This window comes from Anabrus simplex, chromosome 14 (genome assembly GCF_040414725.1).
Source record: "Anabrus simplex isolate iqAnaSimp1 chromosome 14, ASM4041472v1, whole genome shotgun sequence".
Lineage (NCBI taxonomy): Eukaryota > Metazoa > Arthropoda > Insecta > Orthoptera > Tettigoniidae > Anabrus > Anabrus simplex.
Window position 1 is genome coordinate 48,162,341 of NC_090278.1, and position 25,333 is coordinate 48,187,673.

A 25,333-nucleotide genomic window follows, 5' to 3' on the forward strand; every position below is an offset into this window, starting at 1 on the left:
AAAGGAGCTTCTAAATACAAATTTTCAGGTCTGTAATATCTTCGGTTCCTGAGATATCCGTATCCTCATTAATGGCATTCAACCCATTTTTAACCATTTTTCACCCCTCGTAGGGGGATTTTCCGAAAACGAAAAAATACATGTTTCTTTATTTTTAATGGAGAATCTAAATACTAATCTGTAAACTTTTAAAGTTTCGAGATATAGATATACTCATTTTTAAAATTCACCCCCTTTTCACCCCCTGGAATATCCAAAAGTCCTCCCTTGGCGAGCACCTACATTGTAGTATAAAAGTATCCTCAAAATTTCATTCCTTTATGTTGAGTAGTTTTGGCTCGGCGATGATGAATCAGTCAGTCAGGACAAGCTATTGTATTGAGACATTAAACATAATTGGAAGTTAAATTCTCTCAGAGATTTACGCGTTCTACCCAAACGCTGAAAGCGTCATAAATTTTTTTTCCTCTCACGGACTCGTGGTGGAGGAACGTAAATCTACGTTTAAAATAACGTGCGGTCAGCGCTCTTTGCCTTTAACGATCACGGCTACCAGGCGAGCGCTGCTCGATGAGCGGGTACAAATGCTAATCCTAATTAAAATTGTTCGTAAATTTGAATAACATCGGCAGTCAGAGAATAAGATGTTTTATTTATCCTTGCGTCTGGATATTTTAAGTTATGAGAGGAGGAGTTGATTAGGCCCTGGTTCCAAGAACCAAAATAAAACAGTAACTCAATTCCCACACGTGGTTTTAGTTGATATGATTGGTGACATATTCAAAGATTACAAGGAAGGAACGAAGGAAGGGTGGATGACTAATCAACACCCCCTCCTACTTCTCTGCTAAGTGAGCGCTGGGACGCGCTGGGACGGTCTCTTCGCAGCCGGCCGCGGCCGGCAGCGGTTGTGGGTGCTAGTTCTGCTGAAGGTAAGACGTTCTTCCTATCCTTGTAACATTCTCAAACTGGAAAATCCGTTTACTTTCTAGTGTATGAAATTATTTCCATTGAATGTCGAATATTCTCTTGCAGTCTTCATTGATATAATATTTAGAAATAGCATACACCTTTTTTTTTTTGCGGTCAAGCGCGATATAATGAGAGCGTTATTGAGGGCTTGCGTAAACTCAGTCGTACTCTGTCTTAAAATCAATTTCGGAAGATGTTTACAGTTTAAAAAAAAATTCACTGACAATTCAACGTTCATACAATAAACCATAGAACGCAAATACCTGCTTCAATAGTTCATAGACATAAAACCTTGTAATATTTACCACTGCACTTTTCACTTATGACACATGACCGTATTACAATAATATTACAGGAAAGCTATTTCACAATCTGTCTAATTATTTTCATCATGTTTATTGAAATTTCTCCCCTTTCAGACATGACGTCTTCCTGCCTCTTCTGTTTGAGAAAGGTCCACAAATATATTACATACAGCAACTTTGTTCATCGGAAATAATTCGTACCCTGATTTGCAATACATCGCAGCGACAAGAACACACTACGCACATGTCCTCTCGGATTCGGTTCATTTCTGGTGGGGTTATAGGTAGAGCTCTGCACGGGTGCGGAAGTTAGTGTCTTGGTGGATGCAAAGTCTATAGCCGTGCGGATAATATTGCTGATGATTTCTAAATAATGAAGTTTATTGATTTTCACTGAGGTATACCCTAAGATTTGTTAGTGATCAGGCGGTCCTGAACATTAGTATAAGAAAATGGTGATATATAAAGAGCCTTGAGACGATAAAGCCGTAAATCTGACCTAAGCCTAAGTGGCTCCTCCCCAGTTAATGGAAGGAAGGAACCAAGGGCCAATACGTTGGTAGGTGTCGCAAGAGGAAATCCCTCATAAACTTGTGACTGTAAACGATCTGGTGCCAGTTATCAGGCTATTGTATTATCCTTGGGTGTACTATAGTTAAATATTTATAATATCCGCGGATAATATTTTGTATATCCGCGCAAGGCTCTAGTTATAGAACATGGTCAGAAGATTTAAAGGTCAAAATATTAAGACGCAACGCACCCTCTCGCCCATTTTCGAGAAGTATTGAAATATCGTTTTGGCTTTAAGAGACAAAAGTATTTCTGCTATCTATAAAATGTTATTTTTACTAAGCGTCTAGTATATCGCAGGGTTGTCGGATATCTGAAATTAAAATACGGGACAGATGTACGATCGAGTAAAATCAACGGCTTCGAATTCTAAAAGTTATAAACTTAGTTGCATAATGATTATGTTCACATCACAGTGCAGTTTTATCGAGCTCGATAGCTGCAGTCGCTTAAGTGCGGCCAGTATCCAGTAATCGGGAGATAGTAGGTTCGAACCCCACTGTCGGCAGCCCTGAAAATGGTTTTCCGTGGTTTCCCATTTTCACACCAGGCAAATGCTGGGGCTGTACCTTAATTAAGGCCACAGCCGCTTCCTTCCCACTCCTAGCACTTCCCTGTCCCACCGTCGCCATAAGACCTCTCTGTGTCGGTGCGACGTAAAACAACTAGCAAAAAAAAAAAAAAAACAGTGCAGTTTATTAACGCATGCCTCAACATTTGTAGTACCGAGCAAGATGGCCTTCTTCTTCTTCTTCTTCTTCTTTTGCTACCGCTTTTCCCCACACCTGTGGGGTCGCGGGTGCGAACTGCGTAGCACATGTGGATTTGGCCCTGTTTTACGGCCGGATGCCCTTCTTGACGCCAACCCTATATGAAGGGATGTAATCATTATTGCGTGTTTCTGTGGAGGTTGGTAGTGTAGTATCTTATGTTGTTATGATGAGAGTGTTGGGACGGACACATACAGCCAGTCCCCGAGCCAGAAGAATTAATCAGAAGCGATTAAAAACCCCGACCCAGCCGGGAATCGAACCCGGGACTCTCTGAACTGAAGGCCAGTACGCTGACCAATCAGCCAACGAGTCGGACTGCAGTTTATTAATGCATTTCTCAAAATTTATAGTACCGAGTAAGATGGCCGCACGGTTTGTGTCATGTAGCTATGAGTCTCTATTCGGGAGACGATGGGTTCGAACCTCACTACCCACGATTTCCCATTTTAAACCAGGTAAATGCTGGGGCATCATCACCATAAGACCTGCCTCTGTCAGTGCGACGTAAAACAAATAGGAAAACTTACTTTATTTAACTACTCATACCTGTTCTTTCAGTTTCAATAGCCTACGTTTTTTTCATTTCTATGTAGTGTTTTTAACAGTTGATTTGTCATTCTCAGCAATTTCATAAACATCTCTGCACGACATTTAAGAAAATTTTACAGAGATGAACAGCTCAGACCTAATCAATACGAGAGAATATAATATTTCTCACAGCTGATAATTTCACACGAACATGCAGGGGACTTGGACTATCTCAGGTTACTGGGCTGTCCACTATTGCGTGTTTTATTCGCCAGGATGGACAACCCGAGGCCAGCAAACAATAAAAAACAATTTTAAAATTCTGCATACACACCAGGTAAAAAAACCAAGGATTGAAGAAATGTGTCCTCTTTCAAAGAAAGAAGAAAAGCTCTTGGTACTTATCAGGGGTAGAAACCCGAGCTCATTTTTCTCGAGGTTCAAAATACGGGACAATTGCCGTCTCGGATAGGAACTCTCCAGGACGCGGGACGTTTTAACACGAATACGGCACTGCTCCGTAAAATCTGGGACGTCTGGCAACCCTGGGTACAGTAGATGCGTTATAACTCTGTCACTGAGTAACCGTGGCCTTTCTAAGACCGGGCGCACATTGTGACGCAGGTGAAGCAGCTAAAGCAGCGCAGAGCAGATTTCTGCAATCCACACAAATCATTGCAGCATCGCAAGTTGACAGACAGGGCAGTACAGAGCAGAGCAGGCCGGTTCTGCACATACTTCCGCCTACCACGCACAGTCTTCGAAACACAGTTTCCTGCGCACCTGTCACGTAGTTAGTTAAGAAATGGGGGAGAAAATTACCACAGCCGTTCGGTCTCAGCATGTTTTCTAGGTACTATATGAATCATGTGGACTGCAATGCAGTATGTACGTACGTATGTACACGCATTGTGAGAAAATGGCTGAACAGAATTTAATGAAAATCGGTATGTACATTTGGGGAATAAGGCACGACAGTCTAGGCTATAAATAATTTTATTCACGCTGAGTAACAAGGTAGTTTACCGAGCAAGTGGCCGTGCGGTTAGGGTCGCGCATCTGTGAGCTTGCATTCGGGAGATAGTGGGTTCGAACCCCACTGTCGGCAGCCCTGAAGATGGTTTTCCGTGGTTTCCCATTTTCACACTAGGCAAATGCTGGGGCTGTACCTTAATGAAGGGCACGGCTGCTACCTTCCCAATCTCCCACCCATCCGTCGCCGAAAACCTTCGATGTGTTAGTGCGACGTTAAACAAACAGCAAAAAAAAAAGTAATCCTCAAATAACCATGAAACAATCCGTGAGCCAAGTTCTCGCAACATAGAGTATTTAAGACAAATATCTAATGCTGATTATGGAGAGCATCATCGCCGAATCCGTCGCCGTCATCCATCATCACATTTATGTGAAGAGATAAGTACGGAAAATAATTTATCATGTCTTGTCAAATATAAATGCAAACGCGTTCACAACAGATTGTCAATGTTGATTGATTTTAGTATCTTATGTCTTGTGGCAACTAGATGAAAATCTAGCAGTACATTTGTAAATACATATTTTCTCCCTGTCCCCCACTCTGATCCTATTAATGAATTTACCATGCAAGTTGGTCGTGCGGTTAGGGTCGCCTTGTTATGAGCTAGCATTTGGGAGATAGTGGGTTCGAACCCCATTGTCGGCAACCCTGAAGATGGTTTTCCGTGGTTTCCCATTTTCACACCAGGCAAATGCTGGGGGGTTGTACCTTAATTATGGCCACGGTCACTTCCTTCGCATTCCTAGCCCTTTCCTATTCCATCGTTGCCATAACACCTATCTGTGTCGGTGCGACGTAAAAATATAAAAATAATCATGAATTTAGATTTTTTGCATAGTCCATATGAACGCCGAACATCGCTAACATAGAAATATTGTTCAGTCTTGTAAACTGGCGAAGGTTGTTGTTTTTATTGCGATTGTCTTAAGGTGAATAACCGCGTTGCCATCAGCACAAGGGAAATTGTGAAGATGACTATCAAAATGTGAAAAATCGCGAATGCTTGGAAAAAATAAAAAGGAAAAAACGAGCCTCTTTATACTCGATGCCCCAATATCACAGAGTCTAAAGAAAACATGTTTTTTCTGAAAACCGACGAGATCCTGCGTGGCAATGTGCGCTCACGTCCACTTCGCAGTTTCGTAAGCTTCGCGCTGTCCTGCTCTGCTCTTCCCTGCTCTGCGGCCAACTGCTTCTCAATGTGCGCCCGGCGTAAGGATCGTATCTCTGCTATTCCAATTCGAATGACATTTCCTGCACAGCTGGGGCTCGGAAGTATATTATGGTCGACCTTGCGATTAGCTCAAAAGAGTAGGGCTTAATGTTTTGATGCCAATCTGCGGATTTGAGAAATTTTTTTTAGAGGCTAGTAGAATGCCATTCTGCCTTCACGATTTTCCTAGAACCAGTGACGTTACACAGAGGCACTGTACAATTGACTGCGGCGGCTAGCGATGTATATAAAGACGCAGATGTTGAAGGTCGAGTTTTATGCTCGCGGTGGGGGTGAAGGGAAGCAATGTGGTTGCCGTGGTAACTGCACCAAAGATTTGTCACATAAAATTCTGAGGAAAAAGCATTGTTTTAAATTCAGAGAAATACGGTTATAACTTTAAAAATATTTTTTTTTACCCTCAAAGTGGCGGTCATTTATCCTGTAATGGCAGCTTTATTTTATCGGTGTTGCAGACTCTTAGTATAAATTGTGTTAAAAATCGTTGACTTGTTATACATACATAAACAGCACACCCTTTTATCCTCAAAAGTACAAGAAATAAGATGATGACGATACTAAAGCTGTTATTTATCATTCACAAAGTGTAAGACCAAAAATATGTTGAATTTGTTTATATTATTTATTTTTGCGAAAGTTTTGCTATATATGAAATGTTTATATTTAGGTAAATTAAAAAAATGGCATATACAAAAGAAGCACCAGTTCATGGTAAATAGGTGCGTACCAGTATATAGTTTGTAATACTGTTCTTAGCTGGAAAAATTATACAACAATGTATACAACAATTGCATGCTACCACTTGTACATTTCACTCAGAGTCACTTGGGTGGGTCTTTCTTTTTACTCCATGATTGTGAGGCCTCCAGAAGTGCACTAGTTTATAACACCCCTGGCGAATACCACCATTACATCCTCGACACCAGAATGTAGACTTCTTCTTCTTTACTTTCAAGCACACAGCACATAGGCGATTGTTATTCTGTGGCAATATTTCGAGAGCACGAGAGGGGTCTCCTGCATGACCTGTTGGTCTCACAACTGGAATTGGGAACTGTTCATTTAGCAATCCCCTAACTATAGTGATCATGAAGTCTCATCTTGCTAAAGGCTTATCAGTGTTCTTTATGTACAGGGCGTATGTGTCAAATAATGTCATATCTAGAAGATTCGAAAAAAACTGCTTCCAGTACCTTCTAGTGGGTCTGGAACAAGTGGCATGGAAAATGCACTTACCTACCTCCCATGAAGTTATTGTACTTATGAATCAGTAGTGGTTTCAACCCCTCATTTCCCTCAGTGTAACATCCCGTTGTGAGACAATAAACTGGTTTCCTTGTTTTCGTCTCTTTATAAGCAACCAGTAGAACGTCACCTTGCCTAAAGTAAACAGTCCCTGTGAGGAAATGATTCAGTATTGCTGAGGTGAGTGCATATCAACACTTAAGATTGATATCAGAAGAAAAACTGGCGACTAAATATAGCTGACTCAGCTGAGACATTCGTGTGGCCGGCCGCTGAGTATGTAGCAGCTAGCACAAGACAGCGGAATTATGACGCTACTTTGGCAACGATTTACACTAGATTAGTGTAAGATGTTATTATACAAACTATTTCATGATTATGGCCGAACATTTCTCCTTCAATTGATTCGTAATTAGCACATTTCGATGAATAATAATAAGATTATCGAAATAAAATAAAGAGCATGTCAAAACGCCTGATATCAGGCGCTTGCCACTTGGAGGGTTAAAGGTTACTGTAAGTTTCACCCTCTCCATACCACATCATCCAGACGTGCAGGTCGCCTATGGGAGTCAAATAGAAATTCCTGCACCAGACGAGCTGAACTTGTTCTTGGAAGCTCCCGGCATTAAAAGCAGTACGATAAATAATAAATACACGTATCTGCTAGAGCAGGGGTTTCCAAATGGCGGCCCGCAAGAGCTTTTAAAAATTCATTTTCAGAAATGTGAAAAAAATTTACAAAAATAATTCATACCTTGTTCAAAAATGTATTAAATTTGTATACCGTTTATAGAGAGCTGCCTCTGTGGATCCGTGGTAGAGTGTCGGCCTCCGGATCCCAAGATAGCGGGTTCAAACCCGGCAGAGGTAGTCGGATTTTTGAAGGGCGGAAAAAAATCCATTCGACACTCCATGTCGTACGATGTCGGCATGTAAAAGATCTCTGGTGACACATTTGGTATTTACCCGACAAAATTAATTAAATGTCAGCCATAGACGCCCAAGAGAGATCCGGTTTACTCTAGGTCCGCTAGATGGCAGACAGAGTAAAGCGGAACGTCGAAATTGACGAGCAGACAGCCAGATGGCGTCAAATCGAAATGTCTGCAAACAAGGTCTGTCTAGGGAGGTCTGGTCACGCTACCACAATCCTTTGCGGTGGCGGCCATATTGGGTCTCAAATATCGTTATGTGGGCGTGTCTGATGTAATGATGCGAGTTATTACTTGTATTTTGAAGGAAAACGGGATACTGCGCCGCACCAAATTGTCAAAATAAGACAACTGACGGAATTAGTGTTTCGCTTCCCAAGAGATAAGCAGAGGAGAGCTCAGTGGGTACAAAACTGTAGGCGTAACAAATGTCAACCTACAGATAATTCTTCTTGTGCGAGGTTAGTGAAGTTATACATTCGTATTATTCCTGAATAATAGTATGTTTATATGAACGATGTTTTATATTTATAGGTCTTGTGTATTTTCTTCTAGCATCATTTTGAAGAATCACAATTTGAACTAAAGAGGGCAGATGGACGGAAACTACTCAAGTGGATATACATAATAGGAAACCTCCCAAAGAAAGAGAATTATCTTTCAAAACAAGCAAGAAAAGTAACAGGAAGTGTGTAACAGTAGTATTGATGTTTATGAAAATTTCCTTTTCATGTGTCCGGCTCCATGGCTAAATGGTTAGTGTGCTGGCCTTTGGTCACAGGGGTCGCAGGCTCGATTCCCGGCAGGTTCAGAAATTTTAACCATAATTGGTATATTTCGCTGGCACGGGGGCTGGGCGTATGTGTCGTCTTCATCTTCATTTCGTCCTCATTACGACGCGCAGGTCGCCTACGGGAGTCAGATCAAAAGACCTGCACATGGCGAGCCGAACTTGTCCTCAGACTATCCTGGCACTAAAAGGCAAACGCCATTTCATTTCATTCCATTCCTTTTCATGTAAACTACAGACAGTATCTTTCTAACCCTACGTGCAACGTAGAAATGTTTCACAGATATTTGAAATGCTTGTTCCTGTTCATTTACCAATTATAATCACAACAAGAATAAGCCTATCACTTCAAACCAACAATTTATGTCCAGCTGGCCATCATTACAACAATTTTGTTGATAATAAGTTCAAATTAGTTCAAAATATCGGAAATTACTTTCTTGTTGTGACTACGAGGCCCTTAGCTGAGTCTTGACATGGCTTTTACTATTCTAGCCCATCCGACCTAGCCTGGTCGACACTTGTTCTTTTCCGACCGCGACGGCATTAGCGCATTCGAGACCTAGGAAGTTTTTCATTTCCACGCACTTTGTGGCCTTCATCTTTCTTTTGCCGATACCTTCATTTTTCGAAGTGTTGGTCCCCTTCCATTTGTTTTCTTCTGATTAGTGTTTATAGAGGATGGTTGTCCAGTTGTAGTTCCCCTTAAAACAATAATCACCACCACCACTTTGTACTATATAGCTGCATGGGTTATCAATAAACTAGTTAAGAGTAGCTAAGAACATCACTCTTGTTGCATATGTGCAGAATATTTTTGCCTTAAAACCCAAAGAAATACCATTCGAATGGATAACAACAGTTACCATACGTAATTTAATGCACTCAACTCAAGAGGCATTCAGTGCTTGTCAACACACTGGGGTAACCTTTTAGAAACGCAGTAGATATCGGAAATTACTTTCTTAATAAAGAAAACGCTGAAGGTAATTTATTACAACCGTCGTTTAGTACTTTAAATACAGTACTTGCGTTCAGTATTTCATGTGCCGGTAATCATAATATGACACAGGTACTGTACAGATTTCTATGTTTCTGTCAATAAGATTACGTATTTGACAGATGATATTAATAAGAAACACAGTAAGACCAAATTGTAAGGAAGTAAAAGAGAAGAACTTGAGCTTTCCTGTTGATTCTTGATTCTCAAAAAAGAATTTCAAGCTCTGTTAATTATCTTCCTATTCAAATAGCTGTGAATGTATTCATATCATTTAAGTGTTATAGAGTTATATATACATGACCAGTAGACGCCCAATTAAATTTTTTATGAAAAACAGTTGGTATTTAGTTTTTATTTCAATTTACGGTACCGAAATCCTCTAAATTCGAATACACTTGCCTTTGGTTACGCTCGCTTAAAGACCCAATATGGCGGCTCCATAAGTAGCATTCGTGACTTGACCTCCCTAGACAGACCTTGTCTGCAAACGGTAGCTGAGGCCATACGATTATTATTATTATTATTACCGTTTATAGACCCAAGTCAAAACTAAATCATTCTCTAACATTCTAGTCGAACCTCGATATCTCGAACCTTCATTATTCGAATTTTCAGTATCTCGAAGTAATTTAAATTTCCCGGCCATTTGTCCTAATCTTCACGTGTATTTATTTCTCTATTACTCGAATTTCTCGAAGCAAACATTTCCTCCCTTGAAGCAAAAAATACTCTGACTCGAATTTTGTGCAACATTAACTGTGCAATACGGCATTTGTGGTTTGTGAGGAACAGTTAACAAGTACAGAAAGGCTTACGGTGATGTTGGAAGCTAACATGATGGGAAGCGAAAAACTAAAACTGCTAATGATGGGAAAATCGGCGAAGGGTCGCTGTTTCTCGGGTGTAAATTAATGACCAGCCACGTACGAAAGCAACCCCCAAAGTCGCGGATAACAACCTCAGTTACGAATCTCGGCTGGGTGGTATTGACGAGAAGTTTCAACGGGAAGGGAGGAAAGATTAAGGGCCGAATTCATAGTCAGCATTTATATATAAGTGGAACCCTTGAGTAATGAGGGATCACTTATATGGGTTTACATTTCATAGATAGCACTTAAAGATCACACTCATTGATACATTGTCCGACTCGTTGGCTGAATGGTCAGTGTACTGGCCTTCGGTTCAGAGGTTCCCGGGTTCGATTCCCGGTCTGGTCGGGGATTTTAACCTTAATTGGTTAATTCCAGTGGCTCTGGGGCTGGGTGTTTGTGCTGTCCCCAACATCCCTGCAACTCACGCACCACACATATCCTCCACCACAATAACACGCAGTTACACATGGCAAATGCCGTCCACCCTCATCGGAGGGCCTGCATTACAAGGGCTGCACTCGGCTAGAAATAGCCACACGAAATTTTTATAATTATTGATACATTTAGTATTCACTGGAGATGTGGCAATGCTGTATCTTATGCCCATGCTTCGTGGATCGTTTAGTTCTGGCTACCAAATAGTGGGATGATCAATGCGAGCGACCGCATTAAAAGGTTAAAAGATCGTCTATATTTTATTTGGTTATCAGAATGGATAACAAAACAGCGAGCTGAGACGACACCTGCAAGAACTTGTGTCGAATTACACGCACATAATATAGAACAAGCAGACCGACGCAGTTTCTCATCAGAATATGAATGACGTGGGAAAAACTTGTTGTGGACAATGCCACGACAATGCAAACTACGAAAATGCCCAGAGTCTAATTTTCTTCTTAATATAATATGTTTATACTTGTCCAGGTATTCGAACCTATACAAATATTCATCCAAATGTAGAATATCTAGCCTTACAACGCTTTTAATGATTTGACAAATATATCCGTAGCTGTTATGTTGTAAAAGGCCTAATTACTTCCGCAATGTCCGACTCGTTGGCTGAATGGTCAGCGTACTGGCCTTCGGTTCGATTCCCGGCCGGGTCGGGGATTTTAACCCTCATTGGTTAATTCCAATGGCCCAGGGACTGGGTGTTTGTGCTGTCCCCAACATCCCTGCAACTCACACACCACACATAACACAATCCTCCATCACAATAACACGCAGTTACCTACACATGGCAGATGTCGCCCACCCTCATCGGAGGGTCTGCCTTACAAGGGCTGCACTCGGCTAGAAATAGCCACACGAAGTTATTATACTTCCCCAATAAAATGTGCGATGCCATAATTTCAGAAACTTCTGGTATAATCCGGCAAGTGATTGGTTGACTAACCTGATATAATTAGCACAAATCAACCTTAAAATAAATGGGTGGTAGTGCAACACGTTCATTTTTCTTATAACTCAGTACTAGTATAGTTCTTTACTATTCCACAAGCCTACAGTCTTGATAACTTATCAACTTGTAACACGTTTCCAATTAATTAAGCGAAATACCGGTAATGATAATAATAATAATAATAATAATAATAATAATAATGATAATAATAATAATAATAATAATAATAATCTGAAATTAAGAGGTGGCATAAAATCTCAAAACAATATCTTCGTTAATGGTGAGATAGTGAGTCCTCTAGGGGTTATGTTCACTCTCCCAGTCAAAGGAACAAGAACATTCATAACTCTCGCTTTACTAAAACGAAATCTTGTTTAAATTGTTGGTCACATTACATTTCGACAGGATTTTCCATCTCTACTGTGTGCACGGAAAGCATTCTGTGAATGTCCGACTCGTTGGCTGAACGGTCAGCGTACTGGCCTTCGGTTCAGAGGGTCCCGGGTTTGATTCCCGGCTGGGTCGGGGTTTTTAACCTTAATTGGTTAATTCCAATGGCCCGGGGGCTGGGTGTTTGTGTTGTCTTCATCATTTCATCCTTATCACGACGCGCAGGTCGCCTACATGCGTCAAAATATACAGACCTGCACCTGGCGAGCCGAACCCGTCCTGGGATATCCCGGCACTAAAAGCCATACGACATTTCATTTTTCATTCTGTGAATGAAATGCAACATATTCAGCAAAATCATTATCCTCCATCTTTCTGCAACATAAGTGAGTCACTTTTAAGTGCGTGTGGGAGGTCCACTTATAACAATAAGTGGGACACTTAAGTAGGTAATATGAAATGAAGCCTGGCTTATAAGGGGCACTTATGTAAAAATGCTGTATATGAATTCGGCCCTAAGAGTAACAAACAGAAGAGATGACCGATTTTTGGAAAAGGTGGTTACGGAGGTATGCTTCTTGTTTCACTAATGTATGTAACTTACCTAGGGAGATGTTCAATAAATTTCAAATTTCTTTGAAATCATTTAAGAAAAGGCTAGGAAAACAGGAGATAGGGAATCTGCTACCTTCGTCTTCCACCATAGAAAAAGGCGGAAAATCCTCTGTAAACAACTGCAATTGTAGCTTGTTCAGCTCCTTTTTCTGTAGTTTACTTATTTTCCTTCACACAAGGGCATCAGCGGCAATTGTTGGGGGCAGGCGGGGGAGTGGCAAAAAAAATACATTTATTTCCATTTTAGCCACATGACTATTTTTAAGTTTCGACAGACTAAAGAACCGTAGAGTTATTAAAAAAAACTCCTGAAACTAGAAACTATTTAAAAAGCAATTTGTACAATCCCTATTGTTTTTTTCAGCTAATTCCTTCCTTTAATGTCTTCAATTATTAAGACAAATACTCACAAAATGCCCTTCGTTGCGGCTAACCAATTCATACAGCGCGTGCAGTGACGAAGGGTAGCAGGGGTATATTTATGCCAAGGTCATGGACACAGGTATGACTCACCCTCTTGCCGCTCGGATACGTCAGTGTGGCATTCTCACTCAATAAATGTGTCTCTGCAGTTCTTTCTAGTGTCTGTCAATTTCTTAGTGTGCAGTCAAACACATGGGCGCCCATAGGATCGTTTGTAGAGGGGGGGGGGGGAGTCTAGACCTGGGGGTATGTAGTATTTTTAATGTTTTGGAAGATGAATGGCGACTTGTATTCCACGGTAGAATACCACACACTGTATCCCCTACCACTTCTACGTAATACCGATTTTTAAATCATATTCTTTAAAAGAAAAACACCTAACTATATTGGAATTTTCCTTTCCCTGAGAGCTAGTGGGTGGGGGCGCGTCCCCACCTTGCCCCCGGGCATAGGCGCCCATGGTCAAATATTCAACGACATTTCAATTGTATAATGTCCGCCTCTGTGGTGTAGTGGTTAGTGTGATTAACTGCCACCCCCGGAGGCCCACGTTCGATTCGCGGCTTTGCCACGAAATTTGAAAAGTGGTACGAGGGCTGGAATGGGGTCTACTCAGCCTCGGCAGGTCAACTGAGTAGAGGTGGGTTCGATTCCCACCTCAGCCATCCTGGAAGTGGTTTTCCGTGGTTTCCCAATTCTCCCCCAGGCAAATGCCGGGATGGTACCTAACTTAAGGCCACGGCCACTTCCTTCCCTCTTCCTTGTCTATCCCTTCCAAACTTTCCATCTCCCCCACAAGGCCCCTGTTCAGCACAGCAGGTGAAGCCGCCTGGGTGAGGTACTGGTCATCCTCCCCAGTTGTATCCCAGACCCAGCGTCTGAAGCTCCAGGACACTGCCCTTGAGGTAGAGGGGCCTTGCGGGGGACGGGTGGAGACCCTCTCTGCATCCATCGACCCGCCTAATGAGCTTGTAGTGTGGAAGTCTGTTGTTCGCTGAAGCAGACTGGTGAAGGGATCGGCCGCTCTTTCAAAGATTGTCACGTTGCAGGGGTGTGACCTGTGTCGGTGCGACGTAAAGCAACGTGCATTATTGTAAGATTTCAAAGTAAAATAGTTAATGGGTCTTATAATAGCATGCGAGCTTAGAGTTGATACCGTCCTGGTCGGAACATCCAAATTTTGCCATCAACACATCAATAACATCACAGGGAAATTAAATTAAAATTACCCATCTTCATTCCCCGACAGGCTTACAGGTTGTGTTTGCGTGGAGCTATCGCTCTCTGATAAGCCTTCCAGAAATAATATGAACTTATGTCCGCATGTGTGAAGAGTCATGCACTTAGGAAATGCATAGATGTAATATAGATTGCATCACGCGCCCACGCGATTACGTGAAGCGCAATACTAATGTTTACCTGATTCTCCTAATTTATCAAGTCATTTATTAAAATCCATGAGAATTATATTTTATATAAATATATTGCAAGGACCCAGAGGTGTGCAACAGGCTTCGGCAGCCGGCACAATACCTATCATCGCCGCAAGATGTGGGCTTCATTCATCCCATCCCTGACTCGGCCACTGACTGGAAATCACGTTCTAGGTTTTCATTTTCATTTTGCAAGGAGTGTGCGGGGCACCTTACAGGCCCGGGCCCTAACGTTACGTCCCTGTCATTTTGTGCATGTGATATTTGATTTTTACTTGCAATATAAAAAAGTATGCATGAATCGCAAGGAAAAGCATTAAATTGGAAGAAAGCCAACATTTCTCACAAACGGGAATTTATGGCTAAAAACGAAGCTAAACTCAAAAATTTTTAGCAATAGACTTTTCAGAATAGCTAGCTATAAAATGGCTAAATTGGCAACAATGTTTACGTGTTAAAAATCTCCTAACTCGCCTTTCATAACAACGGCGCGGGACCACATTCTCTGTGCGGTCCGTGCTTAATGTTATAAGAGACGGCACCAATAACGACCTAATTTGAAGGGGGTATGCGAGGTAGCTCCGTAGGAAAGAGCTTTTGCACGACTGGCCATCCACAGGGTCGTTTGCAAGACTACCTTTTCCTATACAGTTAATTCCGTCTTGACTGCGCGCCGAAATTGACTACCTACTTGTGTCACTGGTTCCACAAACGTTTCCAAAGTACACCTTAAAAGCCTTGCAGGCTGCCGTGGACCGAGCATGACAGTGGCGCTTGATCGGCAGTGGTCTGGCGCCGGGGATATCTTAGTATGGGAATACCTGGTGTGTTTAGGAAGGTTTCTCATAACTTCTCCTTTACGGAGGGTTGGAAGTAGCTGGCAGAAAACTAGCCTTTGCACCTCAAGTTACTCTGTATCTTGTACTGGGCTATGTTCCTGCGTTAGTACTCACTTGTCGGTCATTTGTCCGAACAGTTAGGTCACCACGGGTTACGTCACAAGCCGTGAAGGATGGGCGAAGTTCTCCCAATCACTCTCGATACTGCGGCGATACGCGAGTTTGAAATGGAGGCAGAAAATAATGAAAGAAAGAGGGATCGAGAGGTGGGCTACCACTGATCAGTGGAGATGGTAGCGTAAGGTTTAGCAAATTAAAGTCCGGCTTTGGGGCTAAACCGATAGAATGCTTGCGTTTTGTCCGATTGCCCCAATTTTCAGAATCAACCCCCTCATATTGTTAATTCTCCTGGCTTGGAGGCTGGGTGTTTATGACGTCTTCACTATTCATTTTGTTCATTAGGTCACCACCAAGCCTATACAGATGCCATGCACCATTATTATTATTATTATTATTATTATTATTATTATTATTATTATTATTATTATTATTATTATTATTATTATTAAATAAAAATGTTGATTTTTACAGCGGTCGTACCCATCGTTCACTGGTAAATTAGCTTCCTCTGGAGATCAGTGGTGGTGTCCGACCCATGATCACGGGTTCGATTCCAACCTAGAAAAGTGAACCTTAAACCTGAAAGATTGCATTTCATTTTAACAGATCTACCAATAAAAAGAAAACATCAGCCCTGTAGTGTCTTCCTACAAGGTTGTAGAAGTCAACGGGAGTGAAATACCATCATTCTGTTATCTATATAATTAAGTCAGAAGTATGGGGTGAGGAAGAATGCATGATGAGTAACGCATGGTTGATGGTTAGCAATGGCCATCTGACGAACCGAAGCCTAGCACACCTATCCCCCCCCATGTCCTCGCTCCTAGCCGATAATAATAATGGCATATGGCCTCCGAAGAGGCCTGGTGCAGGTCTTTTTCTAGTAGACGGCCTATTAGGCGACCTGCATGTCTGTGAAGATGAGGGTCCCACCTAGGATGATTTCTAATGTTGAATACGCCACACACACCCAGCCCCCGAGCCATTGGAAATAACCAATTAAGGTTAAAATCCCCGAGCCGGCCGGGAATCGAATCCGAGACCCTCTGAACGGAAGGCCATTACGCTGACCATTCAGCCAACGAGTCGGACTCCTATCCAATATCCAGCAGCAAGCCGCTTGTGGCGAGTCGAGGGGAGAGGGACGCGAGTCTGGGCTGCAATATCAGTCTCCGATGCCTTGCTCACAGAAATAGGTGCGACTTTTTTCTCTCACTGCTTTCACGTTTTGTAAATGGAACAATGTGTCAGATGCTGACATTATAATGTGCTTTAGATTTCTATTGTTCTCAATTGATGTTTCGGCTTCACTGATAGCCTTGGTAGCCCTCAGTATACGCCACTGCCAGAAATCCACGTCATTTTCAATTTACGTTGTAAGAAATAAGTTATTTATGTTCATAGCAGTTTACATATTTAGACCGGATACAATAAAGAGGCTCACAACTCCAAATATTTTTTGATGTACGTAATGAATTACAATTTTCACTATTACATTTCAAGAGGTGCTTTAGAAGCATTTCTATTATAATACGGAGTTAAGGTGGATACGCTGTGGCTTGTGCTTGCCTGGGTTTAATTTATCTGATAAACTCACCAACAATCCAGTCATGCTTACCGGGAATAACATCAGTTAGGTTATTTATTTGAAGACATGCTGTACATCTGTTTGGAAGATACATTGTTGTTGTACTTTATACAACCACACGAGATGAAACTCCTCGCCATTTAGAGGCTAGCTATTATTATCGGATGCCTGATAAGGGAAATTCAAACAACAGAACAACACCGTGCAAAATCAAACAGTAAAACTGTCGAAATATGTAAATATATTACATTTTGCTGAATGAATAACAGGAATATTACTTTTAAGAAATTGAAATACTGTCATTCCCGTCCAAAGAATTGTAAATCGTAGCTTGTACGTTTAAACCATGTACCTTTGTAAATTGTAAAAAATGATAACCTGTTTATTCTTTGAATGTATAAGAAAATAAAACTGACTGTTTACATCGAGCGCAGTATAAATCGAATAAGAATATCTTGAAATGGTCGGTTTTCTTGCGATTATAGCGTTTTATTCATAAATACTGTACCCCAATTCAGCGTTTCGCTGAGTAATGACAATCGAACGCCCCCGTTCCTTTCCTGCAAAGTTGTGCGTTCGCTCTCCCGCTTCACTGTGACGTATGCTTGCTACGTAAGCTGCCCGCATTTACGTCACGCCAGCCCGGCCGCGCTAGGCTAGCCTCAACCTCTTGTGTTACCACTTCATCTCGCATAGAACGAGGAAAACCTGGTCCATATTATTCTTCGATCAGGGCTCACTGGCTCAACCGTAGAACCCAAGTGGACGGATTCGATCCGGGCTTGGTCAGGTGGTACTGAAGGGTCTCATGTCGATACATTTACCAGCCTCCGATTTGAATTTAATTTAAAAGTTAGAATTAGGAAACAATGTGTACTTATGAAAAACATACTGAAAATAGGTTTTTACATAAAAATCCGTTCTCTAATTATTTATAACACATAAAGGCAAGTAAGTTTCTGACTAGGCCTATAGCACGTATTGGTTCAGCGCATTTTTATCTATTAGTTACCTCTATAACATTATTTTAGGATTGTATAATTTGTGTTGCCCTCCTCTGCGGTGTAGTGGTTAGTGTGATTAGTTGCTACCCCCGGAGGTCCATGAAATTTGAAAAGCGGTTCAAGGACAGGAACGGGGTCCAGTCAGCCTCGCGAGCTCAACTAAGTAAACGGGGTTCGATTCCCACCTCAGCCAACTTCGAAGTGGTTTTCCATGGTTTCCCACTTCTTTCCCAGGCAAATGCCGGGATGGCACCTAAGTTAAGGTCATGGCCGCTTCCTTCCCTTTTCCTTGTCTCCCTTCGAACCTTCCCATCCCCCACAAGGCCTCTGTTCAGCATAGCAGGTGAGGCCACCTGGGCGAGGTACTGGTCTTCTACACCAGTTGTATTCCCAAACTTACCCGCTTTGTCTCCACACCAGTATTAACGGCCTTGAGTGTTCCGAAATCCGTGGATAATCATTCGCGGATGCGAATGGAGAGAGTGTGGATGCGGGTAATATTTTGTATATCTGCACCGGGATAGCCTAGAACAGATAAGTTGTAGAATTTAAGTTCCTAAATATTAAACAGAGATAAACACAAATATTATTTGTAAATATTTGAGTGTAACTTGATAAAAAATGATGTTCTTTTAAGGACGAAACATGTTATTCTTTGTTTAACAGCGTGTATTTTTAACCCTTGTTTAATAATGTCTTTTTACAAGTATGTTATACGTAGTACAATAATATTTATGTTTAACCTATTTATTCGACAGACTGAAGGGCGTTTACGTTACATTTAAGTTAGAAGTAACAGACATAAAAGTAGCGAGAATGACTGCTGGTAGAAACAGGTGGGAACAATGGCAGGAGGGTACTCGGGATTAGGAGATAAAGGGAAGATAGGAATTAACTCGATGGATGAAACTGTACGCATTAACCAGCCTCTGTGGTGGATTCATATCAGGGGAATGGAGGAGGATAGGTTACCAAGGAGAATAATGGACACTGTTATGGAGGGTAAGAGAAGTAGAGGAAGAACAAAACGACGGTGGTTAGACTCAGTTTCTAACGTTTTAAGGTATAGAACTAAACGAGGTCACAGCATTACACTATATTCACAAAAACCGGAACACCTTAAAAGATCGGAGATAGGAAGTTCATATTCGCAGGGCATGTGCATTGGTATGTGGTAAAATGTGCCTGCGGCTCTCGTTGTTGCTATAAACCTAAGGTAATGGATCGGTGTGACTTGAGCAGACGTGCAGGATGCCTCGCAGACGTATGCGAGAATCGTACCGTCAAATGAGTGAGTTTGAAAGAGGGCGCATTATTGGCATGAGATAACGTGATGCATCCATCCGGGAAATTGCTACTCGTTGGGGACGAAGTGTGTCGGCAGTGCAACGGGTGTGTAGAGGATGGATCACAGAAGGCCGTAGAATACGACGAGATGGGTCTGGTCGCACCACCAAGACCACCCTCGGAGAAGATCAACATCTCATCCGAATGGGATTGCAGGACAGATCTGCGTGGTGGTGGTGGTGATTATTGTTTAAAGAGGAAGTACAATTAGGCAACCATACTCTACAGTATATAACACTAATCAGAGGGACAAACTGGAAGGGATCCGACAATTCGAAAAATGAAGGTATCGGCCAAAGGAAGACAAGGGTCACGAAGGGCATGAAAATGAAAGACTACCTAGGATCCGTAAACCTAATACCGTCGGTGTCGAAGAGAACAAGAGTTGACCAACGGAGGTCGGATAGGACAGGTGAAAGCGAGGAACCTGACACAAGTGGAAGCAATGCCAGGACTCAGCTAGGGGCCCCGTGGCCGACAACCCACTCTCCCAAGTTCAGAGCCCCTAGAGCCCCTTTTAGTCGCCTCTTACGACAGGCAGGGCATACTGTGGGTGTTAATCTACCACACCCACCCACAGGGGGAAAAGATCTGCGTCCTCCTCGGCTCTGGCGTAACAGTGGAACAGTGTAACACATCGTACACTATCAGGAGTGGCAGTCCGTTGCCGTTTATTACGATCTGGGTTCCCGGCACATCGTCCACTTCTCCGCCTACCTTTGACTAATGTGCATAAACATGTTAGACTGCAATGGTGTATGGAACGACGTCACTGGGGACAGGAATGGCAGCAGATAGTGTTTTCAGACGAATCCATGTTCTGTTTGTTTGAAAATGATGGGCACATTTTGGTTCGCCGCAGACAGGAGGAGAGGTATCACATAGACAGCATTTGCACAAGACATACAGCGCCAACTCAGGGCCTTATGGTGTGGCTTGCTATTGGATACAACTACAAATCACAGTTGGTACGTGTCCAGGGCACTGTGACCAGTTTGACCTACATGAATGATATCCTGCCACCCGTAGCCATAGCCTTTCTGCACGAGACGCCTACGCTATATTTCAGCAGGACAATGCGCGCCCACATGTTGCTGCACGAACACGAGCCTTCTTGTTGTCACAGGATGTCAGACTGATGCCCTGGCCCACCCGATCACCGGACTTGTCACCAATCGAAAATATTTGGGATATAGTGAAACGACGGATGAGGTACTGTGACCCAATGCCAACCACCAAAAACGAACCCTGGAACCAGGTGAATGCAGCATGGATGGCCATGCCCCAGGACCTCATTCGCGCCTTATACGCGTCGATGTCACCCGCATGGAACACGTCATCAGTGCCCATGAAGGAACAGTGCCTACTAGCGAACAGGACACTTGCTGAACCTAGGTGATTGAAATGCTAATCGTTTCTGCAGAACATACTAATGTTCATGTTCTGTGAATATGAACTTACCGTCTCTAGTATTTCAAGGTGTTCTGTTTCTTTGAACAGGGGTGTAGTTACAAATAGAGAATTGTGGCGGCGGTTAATAAATTCATAGGCTTGCAGATCGAACGCTGAAAGGCGTATAATGAAGATGCATGTTTATGATCTTTTGGTTTTCCCAAGGAGAATGTTGACACCGTTTTGTTTTGTTCCAGCGGATGACTGCTGCGCAGTAGGCCTTGCTTGATCTGTAACGGTTTCCAGTGCCTGGAGCTGTTACTAATCATCTCCGCATCATGCTCGGAAGGTAAGCATACGTATGATTAGCTGAAATATTTTTCTTTCATAGTAGATCTGTCAAATTTCTAATTTATGTTGTTCAAGATAATGCAGTAAGTTTAGGGTGACAAAATGCAAATAGATAGGACAAAACTATTTTTCAAAAAGGCAATGCCGGAATAAAGGACATAAAAATCCTCTTTTGACAGCCCTAATTTAGATATATATTCTAATTTGCAGAAAAAATGTATCCATTTCCGAAAGTTAAACAACGAAACTAATACACGCGCCTTGCTGGCACTTTTCTGAAAATTCAGATGCCTTCAGAAGTTTTATACTGAAGGAAAGATACACATGAAAATTCCTTTAGGTCAGTGGTAGTCAAAGAGTGGTATGGATACCACTAGGGGTGCGCGGAATCATCGCAAAGGGTACGCAAAATGGTCGTAGCTTCTGTTTACAACGAGCAGTTCACAAATGAGTTGAGTCTGCTCATTTTCAATAAGATCTTGTTTTTATTTAGTGTTTTTGTCCACCACTACACACAGAGTCCCTTTGCCGAACTCTTCATTCTAAAATATATGTCAGTTTTTATCACCCATTGCCTTAAGTACTGTATGTAAACACGCTTGCTTATGCTGCATTGCTCATTTTAATTTTTTTGTTTCGATGTTATTAATTACACTCCTGTGTACATATATTTTTCCTAGCCAATGAAAACCTCGGTAATTCCCCTCACGAGAAAACATTGTTTCTCCATCTGTCTTGTGAAGGCTTGCCGCGTTGCCTGAGAAGTGAGAATATTTAATACTAAAAGGGTGTGGGGTATTAAGCTTACTTGTGACAACATACCATATAAGTTCTGGGAAAAGGAGATCGGCGTTCGGTTTCACCATTAAATTTGAGGTTAAGGAATTTTACTGTATAAATGAAACGAAAGATTAATTTGATAGAACAAAATATATACTTAAAATTGTATATAAAAATAGTAAGTCTTATTGCGATAAAACAGATGAGAATATGAAATTATGACATTGCAACTGAAAGAAACTAGGCATGAATTTGAATTCTTCTTGACCGGACATTTAACAATTTATACGAAATATATCCCTCACTGTTTCACTTGACTGTACCTTCAACACTTTGAGTGTAATTACAACGTATTCCTTAGATCTGGTGTTTACTGTAGATGTGTCAAGCCTAATTTGGTGATGTATCCATGTGACTGCTTCTTCTGCATCCTGATGACTACTTGGTAAGTCTATCCTTCTTCGACTTCGTGGTAAGCCTTCCCGTCCGTATCTTCAACTAAGAGACCGACCAACTGTAGCCTCACTCTCTCAATGACCAAAGACTAATGGCTCACTGAGTCTTCTCCATCTCGTTCACACTCGTTGACTCTCGTTGACTGACCGACTTAGGCCTCTGCTTCCAATTGAATAATGACTTCTTCACTGTTCAGCTTCCGTTTAACTAATGACTCCCGTTGACTGACTGAGGCCACTCCATCTCGTTCAGTAAATGACCAACTGTGGCCTCTCCTTCCAATAGAATAATGACCAAAGACTAATGGCTCACTGAGTCTTCTGCATCTCGTTCACACTCGTCGACTCTCGTTGACTGACCGACTTAGGCCTCTGCTTCCAATTGAATAATGACTGACGCTACAATATGCAGCCACCTTATATATACATTGCTTGACACACCTACGTAATCTCCAGAAATAACTATTATCTACTCCCACCTCGCGACAAGTGTTACCTACAATGGTGAAATCCCCCGCGGCATCCAGTAGGTCTCTCCCAGCAGTGAGCGCACCGCTAAATGCTCACTATGACGTAGCCGTGACGTAGCCATGACTCTGCATTTACTCCAGCAGTATTGCACAATGTAGCAATGTCACATCCACATCTGATATACAGCAACTCTTACTGTATAGGTTTCTAGTATTAATCTACACACACGTATATATACATACATTTAACTACAATCACGCAAGCGACAAGCATTGCAGAATCGAATTGAATAATAATTATATTACAATAATAGTAATCTCACAGATAAAATAATAATAATACGGACACAATAATAATAATAATAATAATAATAATAATAATAATAATAATAATAACAATACTAATAATAATAATAATAATAATAATAATAATAATATAGATATCACCTTGTAACGGGATTTGAACCGTTACAAATCGCCTCCCTCATAAATAAATCGAAGAACAAAGAATGGATTGATTTATGAACAACATAATATATATATATAAAACACTGACACATATAAACACTTTAAATGAGTATACAACAATAATTTTCTTTTTCAACATCCATACATTTTATAAAATATCAAAGATATGAGAATTTTTCTCGCACATTGTCATCGTAGATAACTGTCCAGTGTCCCATTCTCTCTCTATCTCTCTCTCTCTCAAACAATTCACAAGAGTACAGCACCCAATTTAACACATACAAATAATTTTAAATCATTATACAACATTCGTCTTTTTTAACATATCAAAACTTTTTGTGAAATATCACTTATATGAGAACTTTTCTCGCATATTGTTATCGTAGATAACTGTCCAATGCCTCGTTCTCCGCTTTGCCACACAACACATGACAATGTCGCACTTATTCTTCCAATACACCAATACGACACTTGGTTCACACGCAAATTCACATATGTTAGTTTTATTTTGCCAGTTTCTCACAAAAATTAATCATCTTATTTTTATCTCAACAAATCTCACGTGAAGTACTTCTTTAAATTATTAATGTTATAAGTACCGACAATCTTCCCTTCCTGACCTTTTAAGGAATATGCACACTTCCCGATACGGTTCACAATAGTGAAATACCCTTGATACAAAAGAAAGAATTTAGACATATTTCCCGCCTCTGCAGATGATGAAAATGGAACTCTAAGTAGCACTCTGTCACTCCAACGGAATCGCTTTTGCCTTTATTAACTTACATATCTCAATAGATCACATCCTTCTTGGCAATAACAACTCAAGGATCAATACTATGGCTACAAGATGGTTCAGTTATTCCGTAATCCAGCATAATGTTTATTTGTTCTTGACGTCACGAGCATATGTAAGTTGAATGGGGTACTTGCCTCCCACAAATGATGAATGGTCATGTACTACAAATTTATGTTCATCTACGTGTTCTTCCTGACTTACCACTAAATACATCTCTATGCTTACCTAACATCGAACACAATTACTCCTCCTGTAATTCACTCAAATTACCTCATGTCACTGCCTCATACCGACCATCCCTCGGATACTGATCGTATAGACACGTAACACACCTCAAAACATTTCCTCTCACTAGGAACACCTTCACTTACCTCTCATACATCTTTAAAGAACACACGTTACCAGACACTTACCTCAGACCATCATAATTAACACGTACTTCTTTGCTAGTTTTCTCTCAGAACAAACACACACTACCTAAATTAAAGTCTACTTTACTTCCATGATTTGTAAGCCATTCACCTCCTAAAATAACTGAATACAGAAGATTTGGTACAACAAGGCATGGCTGACACTTACAATTATCTTCAATTGACTGGTACCACTATCATTTTATTTACTCTCTGTGACTTACTCAACGGCTGTATAATATCTAATATTACCTTCTCCATATCACAATTTCCATCATCGGAGTTACTACCTCACTACTTATATCATATTCTCAGTATTACAAGTACTTACATCACTTAACAGATCACTTCTTACGTCTTACTTACTATTACTATTAATTACTTCATTATCTACGACTACGTCATTACTTAAATATCTCACTTAACATTACTTAGGTCACAATCACACTATTATCTTAAATCTGCTTTCACTACATAACTACTTATACTATATACCTGTTCAACTACTACCTTCGAACTGTCCACTTAACTTACCCGATTCCCTGTGAATCTGAAATACACTGGCTCGATAACGACACCTGGATAACATTCATATTCAGACTATCATAGTCTCTCTGATAACTCAAATCCGTACGCCTCCCATCTTCTGATTCTCTCTGGTTACTCTTCTGACCCTCTCTCTCATAACTCAAATCCATACGCCTCCCATCTTCCGATTCTCTCTGGTTACTCCTCTGACCTCTATCACCACCGACATAACTCTTAATCCTCTGCTCATCAG

At 41.3% G+C, this 25,333-nt stretch overlaps 1 long non-coding RNA gene across 1 annotated transcript in view; it reads left to right on the forward strand.

The window, feature by feature from the left end:
• The first annotated feature begins 868 nt into the window (after positions 1-868).
• Positions 869-25,333, forward strand: part of LOC136885450 (uncharacterized) — a 29,078-nt gene continuing 4,613 nt past the window's right edge. The window contains exons 1-2 of the long non-coding RNA XR_010861532.2: positions 869-932; positions 21,077-21,168. This is a non-coding gene — a long non-coding RNA (uncharacterized lncRNA). The remainder of the gene's footprint in view (positions 933-21,076; positions 21,169-25,333) is intronic.